Consider the following 21,099-nt stretch of genomic DNA (forward strand, 5'->3'; position numbering starts at 1 on the left):
CTTGTTTAAAAAAAGTACAAAATGAATGAATGCAAAATGCACATAGTTTCATCTGGCAGCTAATCTGTCAACTGTAACTGTAAGATCGCTATTTGGATTGTTTTTTATACCGCCTGAATTTGTTTTCTCTTAGACACTAATTCGACGTTGAGTTTTCTCCTATCTGCGCAAGTTGCCAGCCAAGCAAATCATTCCCTTGCACTTACTGTCACAAGCAGCAACAGCAGCAGAGTCTCAGCCACCAGCTTCCCATCTCAGTTGCAATGGAAGACGCAACCACAAACACCACAGATACCACAGTTGCTGCTCATTAAACGTACATTTGCACTTCTTTTCGTTTTGCAGACAACGAGAACTTGTCAACAATTAACAATTAACTGGCTCAAATGCCGCTATTACTCTCTGGCTGTTGCTGTTGCCATGGCTGCTGCTGCTGCAATGTCTGTTATAGCAGCAAGTTCGTTTCCTAAGTCTTTTGTTTGTCGTATGTGCCAAAGTGCTGCCAATTTTTATTGCCAACTTATCGCTTCATCCTGTCTGCAGCTCTCGGCATCTGTCGCGGCCCCACCGTGGTGTCGTGTGTGGTGGTTGTTCCCACTAAAAGTGCTGCTATTCAAATGCTGTCGCCGTTGTACTTCACTTAATGAGAACCGTTAGCCAGGCCCCAAGTTGATTTTCGCAACGCATTCGAAGAACAAACATCAAACTGTTAGTGGTTGCTACTACTATTTTTCTTCTTCTTCTTCTATTTTTTTTTTCTAGTAGCCTAGCGCCTTAGCGTTAACTTAAGTCAGAGTTTTAGCTGTTTGTTGCCTTTGTTTTGCTTTTTGGTATCAAAACTAATTTATATGCAAATGCAGTTCAAGTAGCAGCAACAAAAGACTTCGTCGTCGAGTGCAACGCGAAAACTCACAGCAACTATTCAATAAACAGACTCAAAGAGAGATTGCAACTGAGAACAACTCGGGACGTTGCACGGGCCAGCTTCTAAGTGGCATTCTTATTCTCTGTCTTGCGAAATGTCTCAAACGGTACGACTTCTGCTTCTGGCAGAGGCAACAGCAACAGCAGCACTAACACCAATGTGGCATGATTTACCGTAGAGAACAACAAAGAAATTAATTAACTGCACCTGTATGGTTGTGAGCAGGGTGTGCGTGTGTATGTGTGAGAGTGTGTATTAGTTCATGTCTTTGTGAGAGCATTAGCTTTGCAGTTAAATGCTTTACGAGTAACTCGCCAGCATCTGACCGCAACAGTAACAGCAACAGCAACAGCAACAGCAACAGCAGCAACACCAACACCAATGCCCAGTGCAAGCCAGCGTTTTCATTTGACAGTCAGGAGCAGGCCTACTGGCCAGCACAACTTGCAGCACAGCTGAAAAACTGGCTGACTGGCTGACTGGCCAGCTAGCTGGATGGCTGGCTAGCTGGCTAGCAGCAGCGGGCACCACAATACGAGTATTAACTCACTTTTGCCTGCGTTTTTGTTATTTTGCTTATTTATTTTTTCTTCTATTTATTATACTAGCAAAGGCGACAGCAGCTGCTGCAGACGACGTCGCCCAATGTTAACAAGTGCCAAGTCGAGTGCTGTATGTGCAGCTGTATGCCACAAATGTGAACTAATTAGTGTGCATGTCGCTGACAGAGTTATCGGCATGCAAAATGCAACAAAACCTGTGCACAGGTCATTCGCCTGGCCAACCAGCCAGCCATCCAGTTAGCCAGTCAGCCTGACGGGCACTTGCTTTGCTGTTATCCTTTTTGTCAGCTTTCACGCACAACGCGTCGACTGATAAATTTTATTTCTTAATTAGCAGTTGCTCCAGTTGCGCCAGTTGCCAGGCCAATACAGCATCGGGGCATTGAGTGTTAATTTCAAAATTTCAACGCGTGCCGCTGTTGGGGCTGCTGCGCCTGCTGTGGCTGCTGGAGCTACAACGTACCATGTTGCAATGCGTTGACAGCGAATGCAATTTGAACTTGATGGCCGGCAACGTGACACGCATATTAAGCACCCAAAGAGCCAGACGGGGCCAGATACCAGAGCTGGGCTCCGGTTTTGTAATATAGGCGGCACTTTAAATACGCATAAAGCGGCCGCGCATGCGCAATTAGTCGTGATTGAGTCGCAAGTTTATTTAACCGACGAAAAGCAAAAGGTAAAATAAAAAAGAAAAAAAAAAGAAGGCAACAGATAACAGCAAAATTACCTAAAAAGCGTGGAAAACTCTCACTTTTAACTGACTGATTTCGACGAGTGTGTGTGTGTTTTTTTTCTCTTTATTTTTTGCTGTACACTAATTTTGGTTATGTTCAATCGATGATCGCGAATGGCATTAACTTTTGTCGATCGATTTCATTTCAGAAATTTTTCAAAAATTTATGCGTCTTTTTGATTGATTGCGTCTTGTGACTTTGGCTAGGTCTGTAGCCGCAGGCAACTTTTGATAAGTGTTATAAAGTTGAGGCACCTTTTAGAAATCAATAACCAGAAAGCCGGTGGCAATCAAATTGCGTTCCAATGCGACACTGAACAGCTGCGGCTGCTGCTACTTCGGTAGAATTGGCAACGCGTCGACAGTTCAAAATTTGCAGGCTCGCAAACGCAACGGTAATCAAAATCAAGTCCGTAACCGTATCCGAACCCGATCCGCACTCGTGCGCTGTGTAAACCAAACTGCGGCCGGCAAAGCAGCAGCCAGCGCATAAAACTGCGCCACTTGCGCCGCTAACCGTCTTGCCAGATGCCCAAAGAGAGTTGGAGTCACAGCGCGGCTCGCCAGAGAGAAGCAAAATGAGAAAGAAAGAGAGACCAAGAGCAAGAGACGAGAGCGAGCGTGCGAGTCCAAAGAGAGATTTATGACGGACAAGTTTGTGCCTTAAGTCTTTTGTCGAACAGCTGATTGGAAGCCCCCAAGCCAGCAGCAGTAGAAACAACAACATCGAAACTCTTAACTTGCATATTGATAAGTGAACGACGAGTGGTGCGAGAGTACCAGTGTACGAGTGTATATAAATGTTTACGGTTTGGCGACCTCGACCCCCCAGGCGTGTGATATCTATGTATATAAATTTTAACAACTTTTCTTTTGGTTTGGCCGCAATCCCAGTGCTGTTGTCACTGTTGGTCACTTGCCAGTTATTTTGCAAGCCCGCCCGCCCGTGTGGGTGATTCATGATTCAGAGGCTGAGGCTGAGGCTGAGGCTGAGGCTGAGGCTGAGGCTGAGTCTGAGCCTGATGCTGATGCTGAGACTGTGTCTACGTCTGCGTCTAAAGACTGAGACATAAATTGAAGCCTGAGTCGTACGATTATTTAATCTCCATATTAACGCAAGCCGTATTTGGTCAGTGTGCGGTTTCTTTATTGACTCACTATATTTTGAAAGTGGGTCAGTGTTAAAGATTTTTTATGTGATTTTTTTTCGGGGCTTTCTTATGAGCTATCAGTGTAACGGTTATATAATATTGGTTTGTGCTGAGTGCAGGCTATTGTGCTTCAATGAATCACAAATTGGTGATTGACACCCACGGATTATGAGGGCACAATGTGGATTGTAATATGGGGAAATATTATGTGATGGAGTCGCATTTCTCTCAGTGCACAATAAGCTTAGCGTTCTAAATAATACGAAAGTGATCGCACCTCCTACAGCTCTCAACTCTTTTGATAAACGATCACTGATCTCTGACAATTGATAGTTCGAATAGTTAATGTGACATGAGTAAAGTTAGCCGCTGCGATCAAATGACGATCTCAATCGCCAAATCGATTTGTCAATATGGAGAGTCTCATGTTAACCATTCTAACTTCATTCAACGATAGTTACAGTTCAATGAACTGAACTGAAGAGCTGCGCTTCGACACTAACACAAGCACAGCTGGCGACAATGAATATGAGACTGGTAAGGTAAGATATTAATTCATGGCTGACTGCTCCAGCTAAAAGATGACATTCCAGATCAGATCTGACTGAGCAATTTAGTGACAGAATACTTAACACCGATTGCTGATAACTTCTGTGCTACTCTGGCATCAGCTCTGCGCCAGTGTAAACCAATCATTAATCAGACTGAATTCAATTTTAATTAAGTGGAATGTCCAAATGCAAAACGGAATGAATTTACGATACAGAAATACAAAATATATTTAAGATATGCTACAGCTTGATTATAATCATATATAAAATGATATATCCCAAACTAAAAGTTTGATTAAACGAAATATCAACAGGTGAATATTTGGCTATGTGTCTTGTTATGTATAATAAAAATATACAGATTCCAAATGTTAAATCCCTAAGAATCATATTCGTTTGCGATGTAAAACCCAAAAACGACCAAAATAAGTGGGCAAAGCTGAAAGCATGAACGTTCACTTATTGACTGGAGGGCACGTGCACGAATTTTGCATTTCAACTGTCCATATTATTTCGAGGGGTGTTTAGCTTGTCAAGTGTTTGAAGCTGTTAGCAAACTATCGCCAATGAAAAGAAAATGAAAGTGACTGTAAGACTTTGGGCAAGCGTTGATTTTGTGTCTTTTTGTTTTTCGTCAAGTACTTTATCTTTTCATTCATTCCCAATTATAACAGTTTGGCATTTGTTTACGAACTGAATAGAGGAACATTATTAATTATTTAGCATTAGCCTGAACAAATATTTCAATACAATAAATCATCGAGATTTTCGTTTCTATGCATTAATTGACTAAGCCAAACAACAAGCCTTGAGTACATGTTGTTATAAACTTTATTAATACAATATTAAGCTATTAAGATTTCTAAAACCCCATAAATACATTTATTTAACGCTCTGCATGAGATTTATCTTTATATTCGCACCAATCAATTTGGCATAAACTCCAAAACAGAAATTAAGCGGCTGTTTTATGCCCGAAAAATACCACCTTACTGACCCATATAGCCTCGGCACAAAACTCCGGGCTGAGACAAACGCAGCCCGCCCGGCCCCAAAGCTAGAGAAAAGTCCAAGCCAGGGGCCAGCTGAGTCGGACCAGCCCCAGTCTAAGTGGCAATCGTTGCTAGAGACTTGATTAATCGTTTACACGTGAATGAAATCGAAGAAAAAATCGTTTATTCAAATGGCCAGCATACATTAGAAAAAGTCTAAGACGCTGTTGCTGATGCTGCTGCTGCTCACATTGCTGTTGATGCCAATATATATTGGCAATTATGCTGCGGCTGATTAGGCATGGCCCATGGCATTAACTGGGCCCGATCCTGCTGTCAATGTCAACTGTACGCAGCTGATTGACATTTGCATAATATAGTGGAGGGGCCGCGTCAGGGCTTAGAAGATGTGCGGGCCTGGCCAAAGTGAAAGTCCATGCGAGATTAATAGGTCGCAATTTGTCATGCAGCTCTACAGAGATGTCTTCTTGGCCTGGTCTGCTCACTTGGCGTGCACATCATGTCATTTTCATTCATTGTAATCTTATGCTGCCAGCAGTGCCACAAAAGCGCGTCAAATGACATGTGCGAACTCAATCGATTACCATTTGAGTAGGAAGTGTGCGAACTTGTGATGGGTGAAAATCGAGTTTGTGTCTTAAGTCGTTCGTATTTGGTTCCGCACTTGGCGCACACAAGCGGAAATCTGACAGCCAGCACACGCAGACAGTTATAATCACGTATAGACCATCGCACACACACACACACACATGAACACACATGCACATCCAGATACATATATGGACACACAAGTTAGCAGAAAAATAGCTAAAACCTTTGGAATGTGGTAATTAATTAAGCCAGGGAAAAGCGCAGAAAAGTGGCTGCAACAGTCAACAGCAGCTGTCGAAGAATTTTTTCATTTGTTCCATGTTAACTTGAAGGTTACCGCACACAGTAGCAGCCGATGCTAGAAAAGCCATAGCTCTATGTAGTTCTAGTTGCCGGGTTGTGGTGGAGGCCGAGGCGGGGACGGGTGCGGTGGTGAGCAGTGGCCAGGGCGATGGCAAGATTCACTGGAATCCAAACATTGCATGCATGAAATGAGCGTAATTATTAAGTACCAAGCGAAGATACTAAGCTGGGCCACAGGCCACAGCCTGCGATGGGCCAAGGCATTGCCATGTCTTTATTTAATAGTTGTGTAAGTATTTTTCACAGCAATATTGAATTTTCCACACACATATGACATGGGTCAGTAACCTAGAAATGAAAATAACACCTTGCCGCTGCCAACTGCCATAAATGCGGACGGAATGGAGCAAACGATGAGCCATGCCAAGCCAGAAACTAACCCGACCAAACGACCAAGCGACCAGGCGACCAACCAACCGTCGACCATCGGCCAACCAACCGACCCCCCTGTGTTTGCTAACGTTCCAAGTCCATATCTATATCTAAGCATGTGTATGAGTCGACGTCAACATCAACAAGACGAGAGAACCTGTATGAAAGACAAGACTTTGCAGAGATCACTAGAAAATTTGTTAAACCGCAAAAGAAAATGTTGAAAACACGAAGCCCAAACCGCAAAATGTGGCGAAAAATGAGCGCGCACTGGAACGCAGTCCAGAATGTAAATTAAAACAACACTTAAATAACTAAATAACCTCCTAACATCTCTTAATGGGCGAGCCCCAGTCCGAGTTTCAAGTTTGGGTTTGAGTTTGAGTTCCAAAAATGAGCCAACACAATGAGAGGGGCATCGACACCCGGCCCAATTGCTATTGTCTGGCCGCAAGACCGTCACAGTCACTTAGCAGCTGGCATTATGATATAATAAACAATGCTGCCGAAAAGTCACAGTAGAACTGAGCCAGGGCACCACAGACCAGACCAGACTACCCGCCAGCAGGCCAGGCAGAAGATCAAATGCGGTCAGAAGCCTTGGCCTGGCATGCGTGTTACGAAATGGCGAGCGATGATCTTTAAAAAATCGCCCAGCACCAGCGTTCAAGTCGTTCGTAGATTAATTTCGAGTGACAAATTATACATGGAACATAACGGCAGTCCAATATTTATGTGAAGATTCCCACTAGCTGAGCCACAGACGCAACCGCCGCACCATCAGACACATGCGTGGCGATCAGTTTAGGACTGGCTCTTCGCACGAGGCCGTTGTCTTAGCCAAAGCTCCCCATCGGTGTGGTGCAGTTGACAGCTAAAATTGAGATTAATTGTGCTAAATTAAGTGAGTGAGAAATTACAAAATTATTGCAACGTTGCAGTTAGAAACTGCAATCAGTTGCATCAGCCGCTGCCGCAAACGCAACCTCAACAGTTCCTTCCTGGATCTGAGCTGTCGTTGTCTAAACTTGAAGGTTCCAACAAATTGTGCTGGGCTGTTTTGGCAGCTAATGCTCGTTTTGTTGCCAGCGAAAATTACAGGTGTATGTGACTGAAGGCAGCAAAAAGATGCATAGGTGTGATACCATTGCCACAGCACATAAATTGCTGAAGGCTGTTGATTTGCTAAAGTGCACTTACCCCACCACACACAATCAAGCACTCAGATAGGCTGCTAAAGTTCCACACTTTTTCCTATGAGAGTTTCTCTGTGTGTGTATGTGTGTGTGAGTGAGTCATTAATTAATATATTTTCATGAGAAAGTTGCACGTTTCTATGGAAAAGAAGCTAAGAATAATGCTTGCTACACGTGACAAAATGTTAAGGCTGGATTAGAGCGACACTTGGAATTACATAAAGCGATTTATTTATCTTTTAAATGAAAATGGAAATTAAATGTTAACTAATATGTTATATTATATAAGACTATTATTAGTAGCCCTCGATTCTATGCATGTATAAAAAGAAAGAAGGAATTCAAGTTTGATTACATTAATAAAATTGTGTAATTAACATTTGTCATCATATTTCATTTAAGTATTTCTAGCCAAAACTCTATTTAGCAGTCATTAGCGCCACAGCAAAAATAACAAATTTAACAGATATATGGCTTGTTAAACAAACCTTGACCCCAAATTAAAACATATTTACACAAATTTCTCCAAGATAAAAGCCATACTAACTAATTGAACAACAAATCTGGCACCAGAATTCGTCAGCAGAAATTTGTAGCCTCCAATTTGAGAGCTCCGTAATGGCTTTTAGGCTCAATCATGATATATTTAACCTCAGCTACGACTTGCTCCGTTGCTTCGGCCACAGTTTGAAGACCATACGCCCACATGCCCAGAGGTGACACATCAAAACGGAGCCACATACCAGCAGCAAGTCCCTTTGAGTCAAGCTATGAAAAGGCGTTGCCCAATTGCAAGTGCCACTGACTGTGGCAACTTTGGCCACGGGCCGCACTCGAGTGAACTATAGGAACGTCAAAAGCTGTTACAAATTGTGCAATTGGTTTGGGCTAATACTAATACAGCACAGCACAAAACATTTCTCTCTCTATCTATCTCTCTTTTACGATTTAAGTTTCTATACCTCTAACAGTGTGAAACTGTGCTTGTATATATGTCTATGTATATGTGTGTGTTCGGGTGTTTGTGTGCTCATCAACCCGCCACCGGCATCGCAGATGTGCCGAAGAGGAAGCACAACAAACTAAAATGGTATACGACCACTGCAACCTGTTTAAGCCAAGGCAACAACGTTGCCCAGCCCCAGCCACGACTCTAGCCGCAGCTCTAGCATCAGCTCCAGCCACACTTTACAGTTTGATTTCTCACGAGGCAGCCGCAGTCGCAGCAGCCGCAGGACCGTTACTTACTTACATCTGGTTCCGCACTTCAAGTTCAAGTCAGACATGTGGCTTGCCCGGGCAAGGAATGGCACCAGACCCAGTTGCAGTGCCTGTGCCTGTGCCTGTGCCAGTGGTAGAGCCACTGCCAGTTCAGCTTACAAATTTGAATAGGGATTTTGTTTTCACTTCTGTCTGGGTCGCCTTCAAGTGGCACAAGGTCAGTGGTGTCACGGACTGGGCCACTGATTAAGCCGTGCTGTGTCCAGCTTCACTCTGGGCCTCTGAGAGCGAGTTATGTAATAAAATCTAACAAGTATACTGTTTAAGCAGTTGTAATTCGAAACCAGGTATTCATAAGTAGACGTAATCGTATCTTGAGTTAAGATTTCCTCATTTCGCTGCTTTGAACGGTTTAGTTTATTGGCAGCAGGAAAAGCGCTGCCAACCAGTTTTCAGAGAAGACACAATATTCTGCAGAGAAAAATGCGGCATATCAAAATATTTGTAAATAATTCACTAATGCGAAACTCAAGGTAGACGATAATAATAATGATAATGATGATGATAATGATGACACAATAATGAGTTCTAGTTCTAGCCAAAGTCGGCAGATATCGCAACGCATGTAATTGTCGGCATTGCATTTGTCAAACGCTTTTTTCCGTCCTGAATAGCTGAATAGCTGACGCAGTGCAGCAATTAAAAAGAGAGTCTCGTGTCCAGGGCCACGCACCGGACTTGAACTGGGAATACAGCTTGGGGGACTGGGATTGATGCTGTGATTGAACTGCACTTTGCGACCAGTCAGCCAACCGAGAACCGAGTGGCCAAGCGACCGACCGCAGTGCGTGGAACCTGTTTAGTTGTCTATATTAGATATGAAGCAACGATAAGTGGAGCGCTCTGATGCCTTTAGAGAGCTGTGCGAAGATTTGCAGCGGCATCACTACCGGCAGCATCAACAGCATCAACAGCAGCAGCAGCAACAGCAACAGCAACAGCTTCCAGCTTTCAGCTACAGCAGCTGAGATCGTCAATACAAACATGGCAAAGATATCAGCGACAAGCTGACATTCTCTAATAATTGGCAAGTGACATTCCTTCGCGCTTTGAATTTACAGAATTTATGGTCAAAGGCACTCCACTGAGTGTACACCCTGCCCCCACACTCCAAACGAGCTATGGCTCACCCAATTCTGGGCAAGCGAGCGTGGCTTGATGCACATCCGCCAGCACATTGACTGAGCTCCTTCAAGTCCATTACTCCAAATTATGTGGCCGGCTGTATGCAAGTTTACAGCTTTGTGTGTCATTAGCTACCAACTCCCAGGCCGTCAAATCCCCCCAGAGCGAGACAGCTGAAATCTGTGTGTGCGTGTGCATGTGCGTTTTATGTGGCGCCGCCAGCATGAACATCTATATAAAATATATAACCATGTTAGTCTCATCGGCAGCAATTAGCCGAGTGAAATTCAACACTAGCTCGTGAGTCCATTGTCCAAATGGAGCACTCGACGGCGGCATCGTAAATGTCCAATTGGTCAATTGCTGAATATCTATAGAAAAAGTTTATATCCACTTCTGTACGCTCTCCAAGGAGTATCTCTAGATCATTATTAAAGATCGTCTGTTAATTGCACACCAATTTAGTTGTGCAAATCAAAGAAAAAAGTTTCACATTCAACAACTCATCTCAACAGCTTTCCAATATAAATTTGTATTTATTTATCAAGTTTTGTACTTAACTCGATCAAGGGCAATTTATTTGTTAAAGTTACCACTGCAAGAAGTTGCTTTTCTAATACTATTTAAATAGATAAGCAACCATATTTTGTATCAAACTGAAGACCTTTTTCACTGTGGCTATAAATTATATTACAAGTTATACAATAAATTTGATTCAACAATTACATAATAGTAGCAATTCCATTTGTAAGCATAATTTATGTTATTTGATTTCCGCTAACTTCAAAAGTAGAAACCGACCCATACTTCTTTGAATGTATTTGTACCAACTCTTTCTCAATTAGCTACCACTAACCTTTAAAGGTAAGTTTGGTCGAACTTGTAAGCGATTTCAAAAATATATAAATAATCTAAATTCTATGAAATACTACAAGAATCTAGAATACTTGCAGCAGCAGCGAGTGTTCCCATTGGTCCCTTAAAAATAGACTGCAAAGATCCCTACGAAGCTAGAATACTTGCAGCAGCAGAGAGTGCTCCTATCAGTCCCTTAAAGGTCGACTAAAAAGTGCTCCCACCGGTAAAGGTCGACTAAAACGACCCCTACACAGATGACGAAGTTAGAATGCTTGACGCAGCAGAGAGTACTCCCATTGGTCCTTTAAAAACGACACCTACCTGGTGTCGAGCTTAGCATTTGAATGCGACTTAGCGTTTGAGTGAAAGTCGCCCTATATATAGGGCAGCAGCTACAGCATTTCTTCAGTCGCCCAGGCCCGGTGGGGGTCGGTATTGCAGTGCAGTAAGGTGAAGTGAGACGTGTGATCACGCAGTTAAGCATTAAAGACTTGGAGGAAATACTTCGAGTACTTAAGGAAACATAGACTAAATTCTTAGAGGATACACTTAGGAGGAAATTCTTAGACGATATACAATCTTAGAAGAAATGCTTAGAAGATATACTTTGAGGAAACACTTAGAGGAATAGAAGAAACACTTAGAGGAAATACCTAGAGCTCTCATATCTTCTGTGATCGACGCGTTCATACACGTTCGCAAACTGGACACAGGGTAGCCTTTAGTCGAATAGAATTACCCGACTTTCCTGGCAACTTTATGATCACGTATAACGAAAAGAAAAAAAGCGATTTTCGGAATCTCATCAAAATGTGCAAAAAATTATTTTCTTTATTGTTTTGTGAAATGCGTAGAGAGCAAACAAACGGATAATATTAAATATAATTTGCTTAACACGTTCGCAGAGCAGAAACCGAAGTAGCAGCAGAATCAGCTTAAATGCTTAGTCTCGCAATTAAAGTTGCGAGCTTTTCACTTGCAGCCGCATCTATTTCTATTAAAAGAGCCGTTTGCCCAAGGGCAATGCAAAGCAAAGCAAAGCCAAAAAAATTCCAACAACAAAATCACATAGCTGAATGAACACCGCGGCTCATGTACGATGTGGTATGAAGAGCAGGTATTTCATATCTGTCTATCTGCTATTTGCTTGGTAACAATCTTAACAAGCACCTGTCTTGGCAGCCGCCTGGCAACGACCGTCAGCGAACACCTTTATTTAAATAAGCCGCGGCTTTAGGATCTGTCTGGTGCGTGGTCCCATTTCGCGCGCTCCAAATCTAACAACTTCAGTTGACCCAATGCTAAGCAGCTATAAGTTGGACAATGGCCCAAAGCAGTTTAACGGACGTATAGTCCACGCTCACGTGCTGTTGCTGTTGCTGATGTTGTTGCTGTCGCGTTGTCGTCTTTGCTGAGCTAGAAAAAAAGGGTGGAACAAGTCTTGAGACATCCATACTCCATACTCCATACTATGCCAGGCAGTCAGCAATGAAGTGAGGCAAAATGTGCTATGTCCAAGTCCGAGCTCGAGCTGGAGTTGGAGTTAAAGCGGGAGTCCAGCACCTGAACTTGTTCCACGAAACGTGTTTGGTATTTGCCTCCGAAAATACAGAAGAAGCAAAAATAACAAAAACAAACGCGAACAACAATTTTTGCCATGCCTTGCGACTGGTTGCGACCAGGTGAACAGGCGACCTGACAGAAGCGGCAGCGGTTCTCCATGTACTTGCCAAACGTTGGCGAATATGATTACCGGAGACACAGATACGGGCCGGCACGTTGGCCCAGAGCCAACAATCGAGTGCCATAACCAGCCCCCAAGTGTGGCCACAAATCGAATTGCAGTTAATTAATAACATTGAAAACGACTTTGTCTCGTCTCGGGCATGCAACAGGTGCGCCTAATTTGGGTGGCGCCCCACGTTCACGCCCTTTTTCGCAGCTGTAAACGAATCCTTCGCATTGCACCTGTCCAGACCAGAGCTCAAAGTGCAGTTAGAGGCACAGAAGAAGAGATATGGAGAAGAGCTCTCTCGTTTTACTCTCTGTGGCAGCCAGTTTCTGCAGATCTTTGCATAATTTTAATTTGTGGCATAACTTGTTTGGTAATTGAGAATTACATTAATTTTCGTGGCAAGTGCGTGCGTGCGTGCAGAACTAGTTCGACGCCAGCACAGCACAGCACAGTCATCGTATGGGTATTGAGTCATTTGGGGAAAAGCGGCAATAAATTGGCCAAGATAAGCGAACGTATGCCAATATTTATACCACTTCGTGCTCGCATCGACCGTTGTCTGCCGCCGCCGTCGTCGTCTGCCGCCTGTCGAATATTTCTCTAATGATCAACCGTTGATAGCTACCCGCAAACATATCTATCTTTTATTGCACGCAATTTCCTTCCAGCGCAATTCGTTCTGCAAATCATTTCGCATTGCGCATAGACAAACATTTTTAGTGGATGCTGGCGGCGCAGTCGCCACGCTCTTGAAGATAATCAGTGGGTAGTCAGTTGGCCAGCAGCTGCAACGGCTGCACCAGTAGCAATAGCAGTAGCAGCCACAGCAGTAGCTACCACAATTGCAAAATTTAGACGCGCCACTTGGCAAAGCCAAAGCGTCCACCTCTATCTCTGCCGGCATTAGCATAAGTAATCAGAGTTTGTAAATTGCATCTAATTATTGTGATCGAAGCTGGCATTGCATAGCATCAAAATCAGACGTATCTTTAGCCGACTGTCCATCTCTGACATCAACAAGGCAGTTATATTCCAATCAATTTCTAAACAGCTGATTGCCCTCAGTCTTACAAAAAATATATGAACCATGATTAAGTGAATCGCATTTCCTTAAATCTTCTTCAATTATATTTCCAAAACCTTAGCTTGTTTGGGTTGACTTGGGCATTTCACTTTCTAGCAAATGCAAAGTGCTCAGAGAATGTTACTTGATTGAAATATATGATGCAGTTATTCAACTCAAATGCAATAAAAACCCTCAACTCTTTCTGACAGATTAACTTTGATCACTTAATACCGAATAAGAACCAATGCAGCATCAAGCCATCTTGTTGGCAATATAAATATACGTATTGAAGTCAAGCTGATTAGTTGGAAAAACACAGAGATCTTAACTTGTTGAACTTCCTGTTAAGTGTGTGGTTACTGCGAAAAGCCCCACACACACACACATACACATACAGACACTCACACAAACAATACTCATCTACACCTATTTCGATATGGGCCAATTGATTTCATTGCTAATGATTGTTAACGGTTTCTCAGACACTTGCAGCATCAGCTACGGAAATCAGTGGTTACCAGGCAACGCCCGATTCTCTAACTGCCACAGCTGCAGCACCACAGAAATTGCGAGCTCTATCATACCTCGACCAACTCTATTTAGTAGACGCACCGAGCTGAGCATGCCGACTGCCTGAATGGGTGAGTGGCTGACTGGCCGGCTAGCTGGCTAGCTGGCTAGCTGACTGGCTAGTGGATTGGATGACCGGTTAGATCCATGTGGTTGGTTGGGTTGGTTTATCTGGGCAACGATTTGGCGCACGTTTTTGTGTGTGGCTCTCGTACGATGGTTGTCTTCTGATTGATTGTGCATTTCGTTTATTGTCAGTGGCTGGCTTATCACATCAATTGCAATTTGTTAGCCACATGCTTCGGGCCATACGCGCCGGCTAACTTGTGTACTTATAATGCCCATGCTTATGCCTATGTAGTTTTTCCGGTCTGGCTTGGACTGGCAATTTAACATCCCGCGTGCCTTAATTAAGCCTTAAAGTAAAGCACTTTGATTGATTTACATACACGCCACATGATGCATTCGCCTCAGGTTTTATGTGCATTCTGCAATTAAGAGGTGCATGCCAAAGTTGAGGACCAGGCAAGGGACAGCGATCCGGTGACGATTCCCGACTACTGCATAATTACCCTATAAGACTCAATTAACTGTAAATTAAAGAAAATGCTCGATTACATTATGGCTGCACTTAATGTCGCGTGTGATAATGGACCGAGCCCACAGAGCTCCAACTGCGACAGACTGAGACTGTGACTGAGACGCCCAGGCAGAGGCAGTCCACCAGAGACTGCAAAGGCAGACGAAGTCGAAGTGGAAGTCGAAGTTGGTTGGAGACGAACACGACAAGATCAGCACTGGGGTAAAAGCATCTTCTTTTTTCCTTGAACAGCAAGTCGAATTAGAGCGGGAAAATGTACGAAAAAGATAAAAGCAGAGAATTAAATAACAAGGCACTTAACGTTTACACTTAACAAGGCGACGCTGTCGAGATGGCCATAAACTGGGAACTGGCAACTGGGAACTGAGCTGGAGTTGGAGACTTGCAGCTAAAATGCCATTAAGTGTCATTGCTCATTCCTGCGAAAGATTGATATCAAACTTTAAATATGCGTACCAGCGAATGGGGCAACACATAACACAGAGAACAAAAAAACAAATAGGAAAAGCAAATACAACAGACAGACCGAGTCCCGAGTCCCGAATCCCGAAACTTGAATTCCGATCAGCGCCTTGTGTACATACCACAAACTGATGATGTTCGTGAACACGGAGTGGCGACTCAATGCTGCAATCGGTGCAGGTGCCGAGTGGTAATGCGGTCAGTTTGTTAGTTAATCACATTACGAGGAGCACACACTTCCGTTACCGTAACCGTTACCGTTACACTTTACTCTCTACACTCTATTCTATATTGGTAGTGCACTAGAAAAGGGGGCTCACAGAATCCTGCTGGATCCTTTTGGATGCTCGAGCGATGTTCTGTTGTTCAATTGTTGTTCTCAGATCTGCCACTGGCCGGTCGCACTTGGCCTAGACGAGATCTTGACAAAACTAACTCGATCAGCATTGATCAACACACATTTCAACTGAAAATCAGCCGACGCCATCGCAGCAGCAGCAGCAGCAGCGGCGATCCGCATTGCATCCACAACTCACTTACTCACAATCTTCAAATGTGAGCAGTGTGCAAAAAATGTATGGCCCAGTTGCCTGCATCGCGCTATACGCTACGAGATGGACTGCGGCGTTACGCTGCGATCTACTAATGAATAGAAAGCCACAGTTTGACTCCCAAATCGACTGATAACAAATGGACTAAGTGCTTTTGGCCACAGATCAATCAGTAATGGCAAAAGAAAGTCACGCCAGTTTGGCACCCACAGCTCAAGACTCTCGACTGAAAATGAACGTGGGAAAATATTACGTGATACTGCGTACTCAAAGTAAACTTTACAATTTTTACTGAATGGTGTCTAATAACAAGCTAAAAAAAAAAATAATAATAATAAATAAAACAAATGCTCAAAGTAATTTATACAAAATTTAAAATTTATATTCTCTAAATGGAAGAGAAATAAAAATGCTGAATTCTCATAATTAATTTAACCTAAAATTAATTAATCAAAATACTCAAGTGCTGTAATTATAAATCGTTCAGATCGATAAAAATTAGTAGTTTATTAGTAATATTCTCTGGCATTTCTGTATAACAAATTGAATTCGCTGTCTTCTATAGCCTATATATTAATCAAGTAGCGCATTTGAAATGTGAAAAATCTTTGTACAGCAGCGACGTCAATGCAGGCATCGACGCCGACGTCGACGTTCGGCTCGTTTTGCTGCTTCTCATTTTGTGCTTGGCTGGAGCAACAGTACAATCAAGTTTCCACCAATGTGAATTAAATAGTTATCCAAAAGAGAGGCGACAGAGACCTGGCTAAAGCTGCAGCCGCAGTCGCAGTCGGAGCCGCAGCAGCAGAACGCAGAACGCAAGAAATCCCAGACGTGGACCACAAAGTAATGGAAATATTGAGAATTCCTTGGCAGCTGAGGCACTCGCTCTTTAGACTGCCACTGTGACTGAGACTGAGACTGTGACTGGGATTGGGATTGGGTCTGGGCATTGGCGCACTTACTCAAAACGACCATTAGAAACAAACATTAGCAGCAAGAGCAGCAGCAACAGCGACGCCAATAAAGAACGACAAGTAAGAGTTTTCCAGTTTGACGTGTGCGGTTTAGGAATACCCTTTATAAGATAACATATGCTTATGTTGAGCATTCAAATATAGAACAGATTTGAGGCAGTTTAAATATCAAATAAAATTTGATTATAATATATTTATCTTTAAAATAATTTTATTCATATTTTTTAGTATTATATTTCTTAATATTTTTTGTTTGTCATAAATGTATGCTATAAATATATTATTAAATTTATAGACTCGCACACTAAGTTGACATAGTATATTAATATATTAAAATATAATATAGAATATTAATTAGTATGGGGTCGTATATGTTTTCATTTGTCTGGTTCATAAGCTTGCCCATAGCCATAGTACCCATTCTCACTTGTTCTCTATAGGTTCGAGGTATAAAAAAAACTAACGAACCTTGACAATTAAGTTTACGCCACACTGCCAAACCCAATTGGAATTCAATGTGCATGCAACGCCAGCAGCAGCCGCAAATGACGTTTGATGATGATGATGCTACCCTTGCTCCAGTCCCCGGCCCACAGGCAACGGCTCCACTGCTCACTCTCATCATTAGTTAGCAAAACGAATAATGAAGTTGGTTAAGATATTGCTATATACACGGACTCGCAGACAAACATCATTTTGTGTTTGGAGACTCGTCTCTAGCTGCTGTCGCTTGCTAATTCTCCAACAAATGTTTGTTTATTGTTGTAGCTGCTGTTGTTGCTGTTGCTGTTGAAGCTGCAACATCTACATGTGTTGGTACAAATCGATGTGACGCCAACATTGACTCGCAACTCGCTGCCTGCGCGCAGCACGCTCAAGAGTCGCGTGTTGATGCGCCAAGTGGAAAAATCTCGTTAAAGGTCGTGTCAGAAATTCAACCGCAGCAGCACCAAAGCCTCAATATGCCGAAGAAAAAGGCTCAGCAAAACAAGTAAGAGTAAAGTAGTCGAATGAACTAAGACTAGGATATACCCTGAACTCCATATTGCGTTACTTTTGGGAATATTTGATTATCGAGCTATTCAAACCGATGGATAGAGAGATTGACTAGCCTGTTTATTCTGATTACGTTTGGGATCGGCTACGCCTTCTCCTGCCTCCTTCATACATTTGCACAAAAACGTTTTACCCTGAAGACCCATACTCCATACTCCATGAGTTTAGGGTATAAAACAAAAAACCAACTCGTGCCAACGCTAACACACAATAAATTTTCTATATCTGGCCGCAATGGCTACAATCTGACTATAGACTTTAGCCCAGAGCCAGCCAACGGAGCTGCGTAGTTGGGTGGCCACAAGTGGCTGCACTTGCAGCTTTGTTGCACCCAAGTGGTTGCTGCTGCAATCAAAATACATTTGTCGCACGCTGTATTCATCGTATTGCGATTAGGTTTACAGATCCACAAGATTTATGGACTAGCCAGTTTTGATGGAGGTGAAAGGCGGAGCTCTGTGCTTCTAGTGATTGCCCAGCGGAACAAATCAAGCAATTAAATGCAAGAGCAGTCGCAAACATTGTAGCATGTTTGCATTCGAGTACTTAACACCTTTTCTGTACCACCTATCAATAATTAATATTATATACTAATAAGAACATAATATTCGAATTTTATTTTATTTTTTCCGTAGATGCGATATTGAAAACATATATTATTTACTTGTTGACCTTCATGAAGTTTTAAAAATAATATTTTCAATTATTATTTTTGTTTGATCTTCTTGAAAATGCCGTATATCTAATTAAAACTAACCATATATTGATTGAATTTCGATTTTTTGTGATTTACTCTCTAGTAGTTGCTTCTCAGATGAAAGCTACACAATTTTTCTTTTTATATGTAAGCCACTAATTATGTGAAATCAAATTGCTCCTGCGTCTTGTCGCATTTGTTATCTCTCTCATTGTCATGTTTCCGCCCATCAGCCGGCGGCCTTTCGACACGCCGGCATGCGTGACCCCAATTTGGAAGAGGAATATGGAGAAAAGTAGCACAGGTTATAAAAAGGGCAAAATGCGAAGAATGAGGATTTGTGGGCTGCGATAAGCGATCTCAAAATGAGGGATAACTGGTCAGTTAATGGATGGGTTCGCAATAATTGGTGCCACATTAAATTGAGCAAATGCAGCGGCCAGAAAGAAAGTGCAGAAGGGACGGCAGCGAATGAAGATGATGCTGATGCAGATGGTCATGCAACTACAGCTACAGTTGCTGATGCAGTTGCTGTTGGTGATACTCAAATCTGAAGTGATATTTCACATCAACCTTTCTCCTGAGCCTTAAAAGCGGACCCGCCAGCCACACCAAAGGCGGTATGTACATACATACATACATACATACATACATACATATATGCATTAAATTCCAATGCGAACGTGGCTGCAGCTACGGCCTTTTAATCAAGCACATTTCGAGCAAGTGATTTTATTTCATTTGTTTGTTGTTGTTGTTGAAGTCGTTGTTGTTGTTGTAGTTGCTGCTGCTGCCTTTTGTGCATTTTTGCTCACTGACCAATTTAACCGCTTGAGCACAAAATTTCACCGCAAGATCATCGCACTTTGCACGCAACCCAAACAGTCAAAAAACACACACACAAAATTAACTTAAAGCCAAAACTATAATAAAAAAAAAAAAAAAACAGTAAATGCCAAAACAAAAGATGTTCCTGCGCTACGTCCCAAAGTTGGACATGGGGCATGTTTATGTTTATGTATGAGTTTGCTCACATTTTGGGGCAAAAACTAAAGAAGAGAAAAAAATCAAAATAAACAAGAAGAGAACAAACAGTTAGCTAACAGGAAGGCGGACTTGCAGCATGCATCATGCAGCATACAGCATGGTGCAGTGTGCATTTAGAAATTGGTGCAACGCTGCGGTGCACCTCTGAGTGGCACTCGCATGCTCCAATTATTTGGGCAGTCCTGTCATTGGTTATATCACTGGCCGAGCTGGGTTGAATGCACCCCAGAGCGTTGCATTTGGAAAAGCGCTTTTCATTAGCCTCTGACTTTGACGCTGATAAATTCGTAAAACGTAGAAATCGACTGAAACACACACACGCACACATACACACATATTGGAATGATTGAACGATTGCATGAGCATAAGGCACACTCCAAATGAATTAACAGCCGAATGAATGTACATACGTCCACATTCACATCAACAGCCATGCACCTGAGCATTCATTTGCTGCATGAATTTGCGCAAAAGCCTTAAAAATTAATTAAAAACAATTATTTTAAAATAAAATTTAATTAATAGCAATGTTGCATGAGTAGACACCTCAGCGATTGCTGTTGCTGTTGCTGTTGCTGTTGCTGTTGCTGTTGTTGCTGCAGTTGTTATACCCTGAACCCATTGAAAATGGGAAATAAGGGTAAAAGGTTTTTTGAAAAAAAATAAAAGGGGAGGAAGAGGGGGGGACAAAAAAAAAAAAATTATTTTAAAAAAGGGGAGAAGAAGAAAAAAAACTCCTCCCTTTCTCTCTTTTTCCTTTCCCTGCGTCCGTCCGTGTGAGTGCGTCGATCTCGAGTTATAAGGTGAGAGCTGAAATTTGGTGCATACTGTGTGTCCATACGAGTCGGTTTGTTTATTTTTCGATAAATCGTCCGATAATTTTTATCGAGAATAATGAAAATTGTTTTGTTTTTGCCTATTTGAATTTTTAGCCTGTTGTTTAATTTGGTTGTATATAAGTTAGTCGATAAGATTTTGTATTTACAGATTTTGGATACCACGCCCCTTTTCCCAATTTGTAAAAACGCATTTAGTACTGGAGAATTGTGCTTTGAAATGTACAAATTCTATGATTACACTCTGAGTTTTTAGATCGTATGACTAAAAGAATTTTGACAAATAAATTTCATATTTTGGGCAGCGCGTCGCGTTGCTGGGGGGCTTTGTTGGTTGTTGGTGTGCTAGAGTGGTGATTGTGCTGGGTTGTTTGTTTTGGCTGCTGTTACAATAACGGTGGCAGTGGCCTCTTCACGGGGCATCCACACTTCTGCTTCGCCTGCAACTCACGGGTGGTAAAACTCCATCGTATGCATATTTTCTGTCCATTGTCTCAATGTCCGATTATATTGCTGCTGCTGCCGCTGCTGATATTGTTGGCTTTGAAATTTAATACGATGTGGCCTATATACAGGTGCATGGGAATGTGGAATCATTGATGGCCTATGGGATGTGCTCGTGGCATGCTTCGTTGCCACATGCGGCATGCCTGCAGCTCGTTGCAAGTGTTTTTATTAATGTTGGATTAGTGCTTTATTAACAAATTAAATTAACTGTGCACTATGAGCTGCTAGTTTATCTTTCTAATTTGATTTTAAACCATCAACTACATGTA

General features: G+C 42.4%; 1 protein-coding gene across 4 annotated transcripts in view; it reads right to left on the reverse strand.

Moving 5' to 3' along the window:
- The window catches only part of LOC6574141 (serine proteinase stubble), a 28,916-nt gene extending 13,343 nt beyond the window's left edge, over window positions 1–15,573 (reverse strand). For 2 of the 4 annotated variants that reach the window (XM_032727979.2, XM_044008281.1), the window contains exon 1: window positions 2,480–2,680. The gene's annotated coding sequence lies outside the window, so the exon portion shown is untranslated. Of the gene's footprint in view, window positions 1–2,218; window positions 2,681–15,281 lie in introns of those variants that run through there. The other 2 variants (XM_044008283.1, XM_044008282.1) reach the window with 2 other exon arrangements.
- Window positions 15,574–21,099: the final 5,526 nt, after the last annotated feature.

Source organism: Drosophila mojavensis, unplaced genomic scaffold (genome assembly GCF_018153725.1).
Source record: "Drosophila mojavensis isolate 15081-1352.22 unplaced genomic scaffold, ASM1815372v1 contig_277, whole genome shotgun sequence".
NCBI lineage: Eukaryota > Metazoa > Arthropoda > Insecta > Diptera > Drosophilidae > Drosophila > Drosophila mojavensis.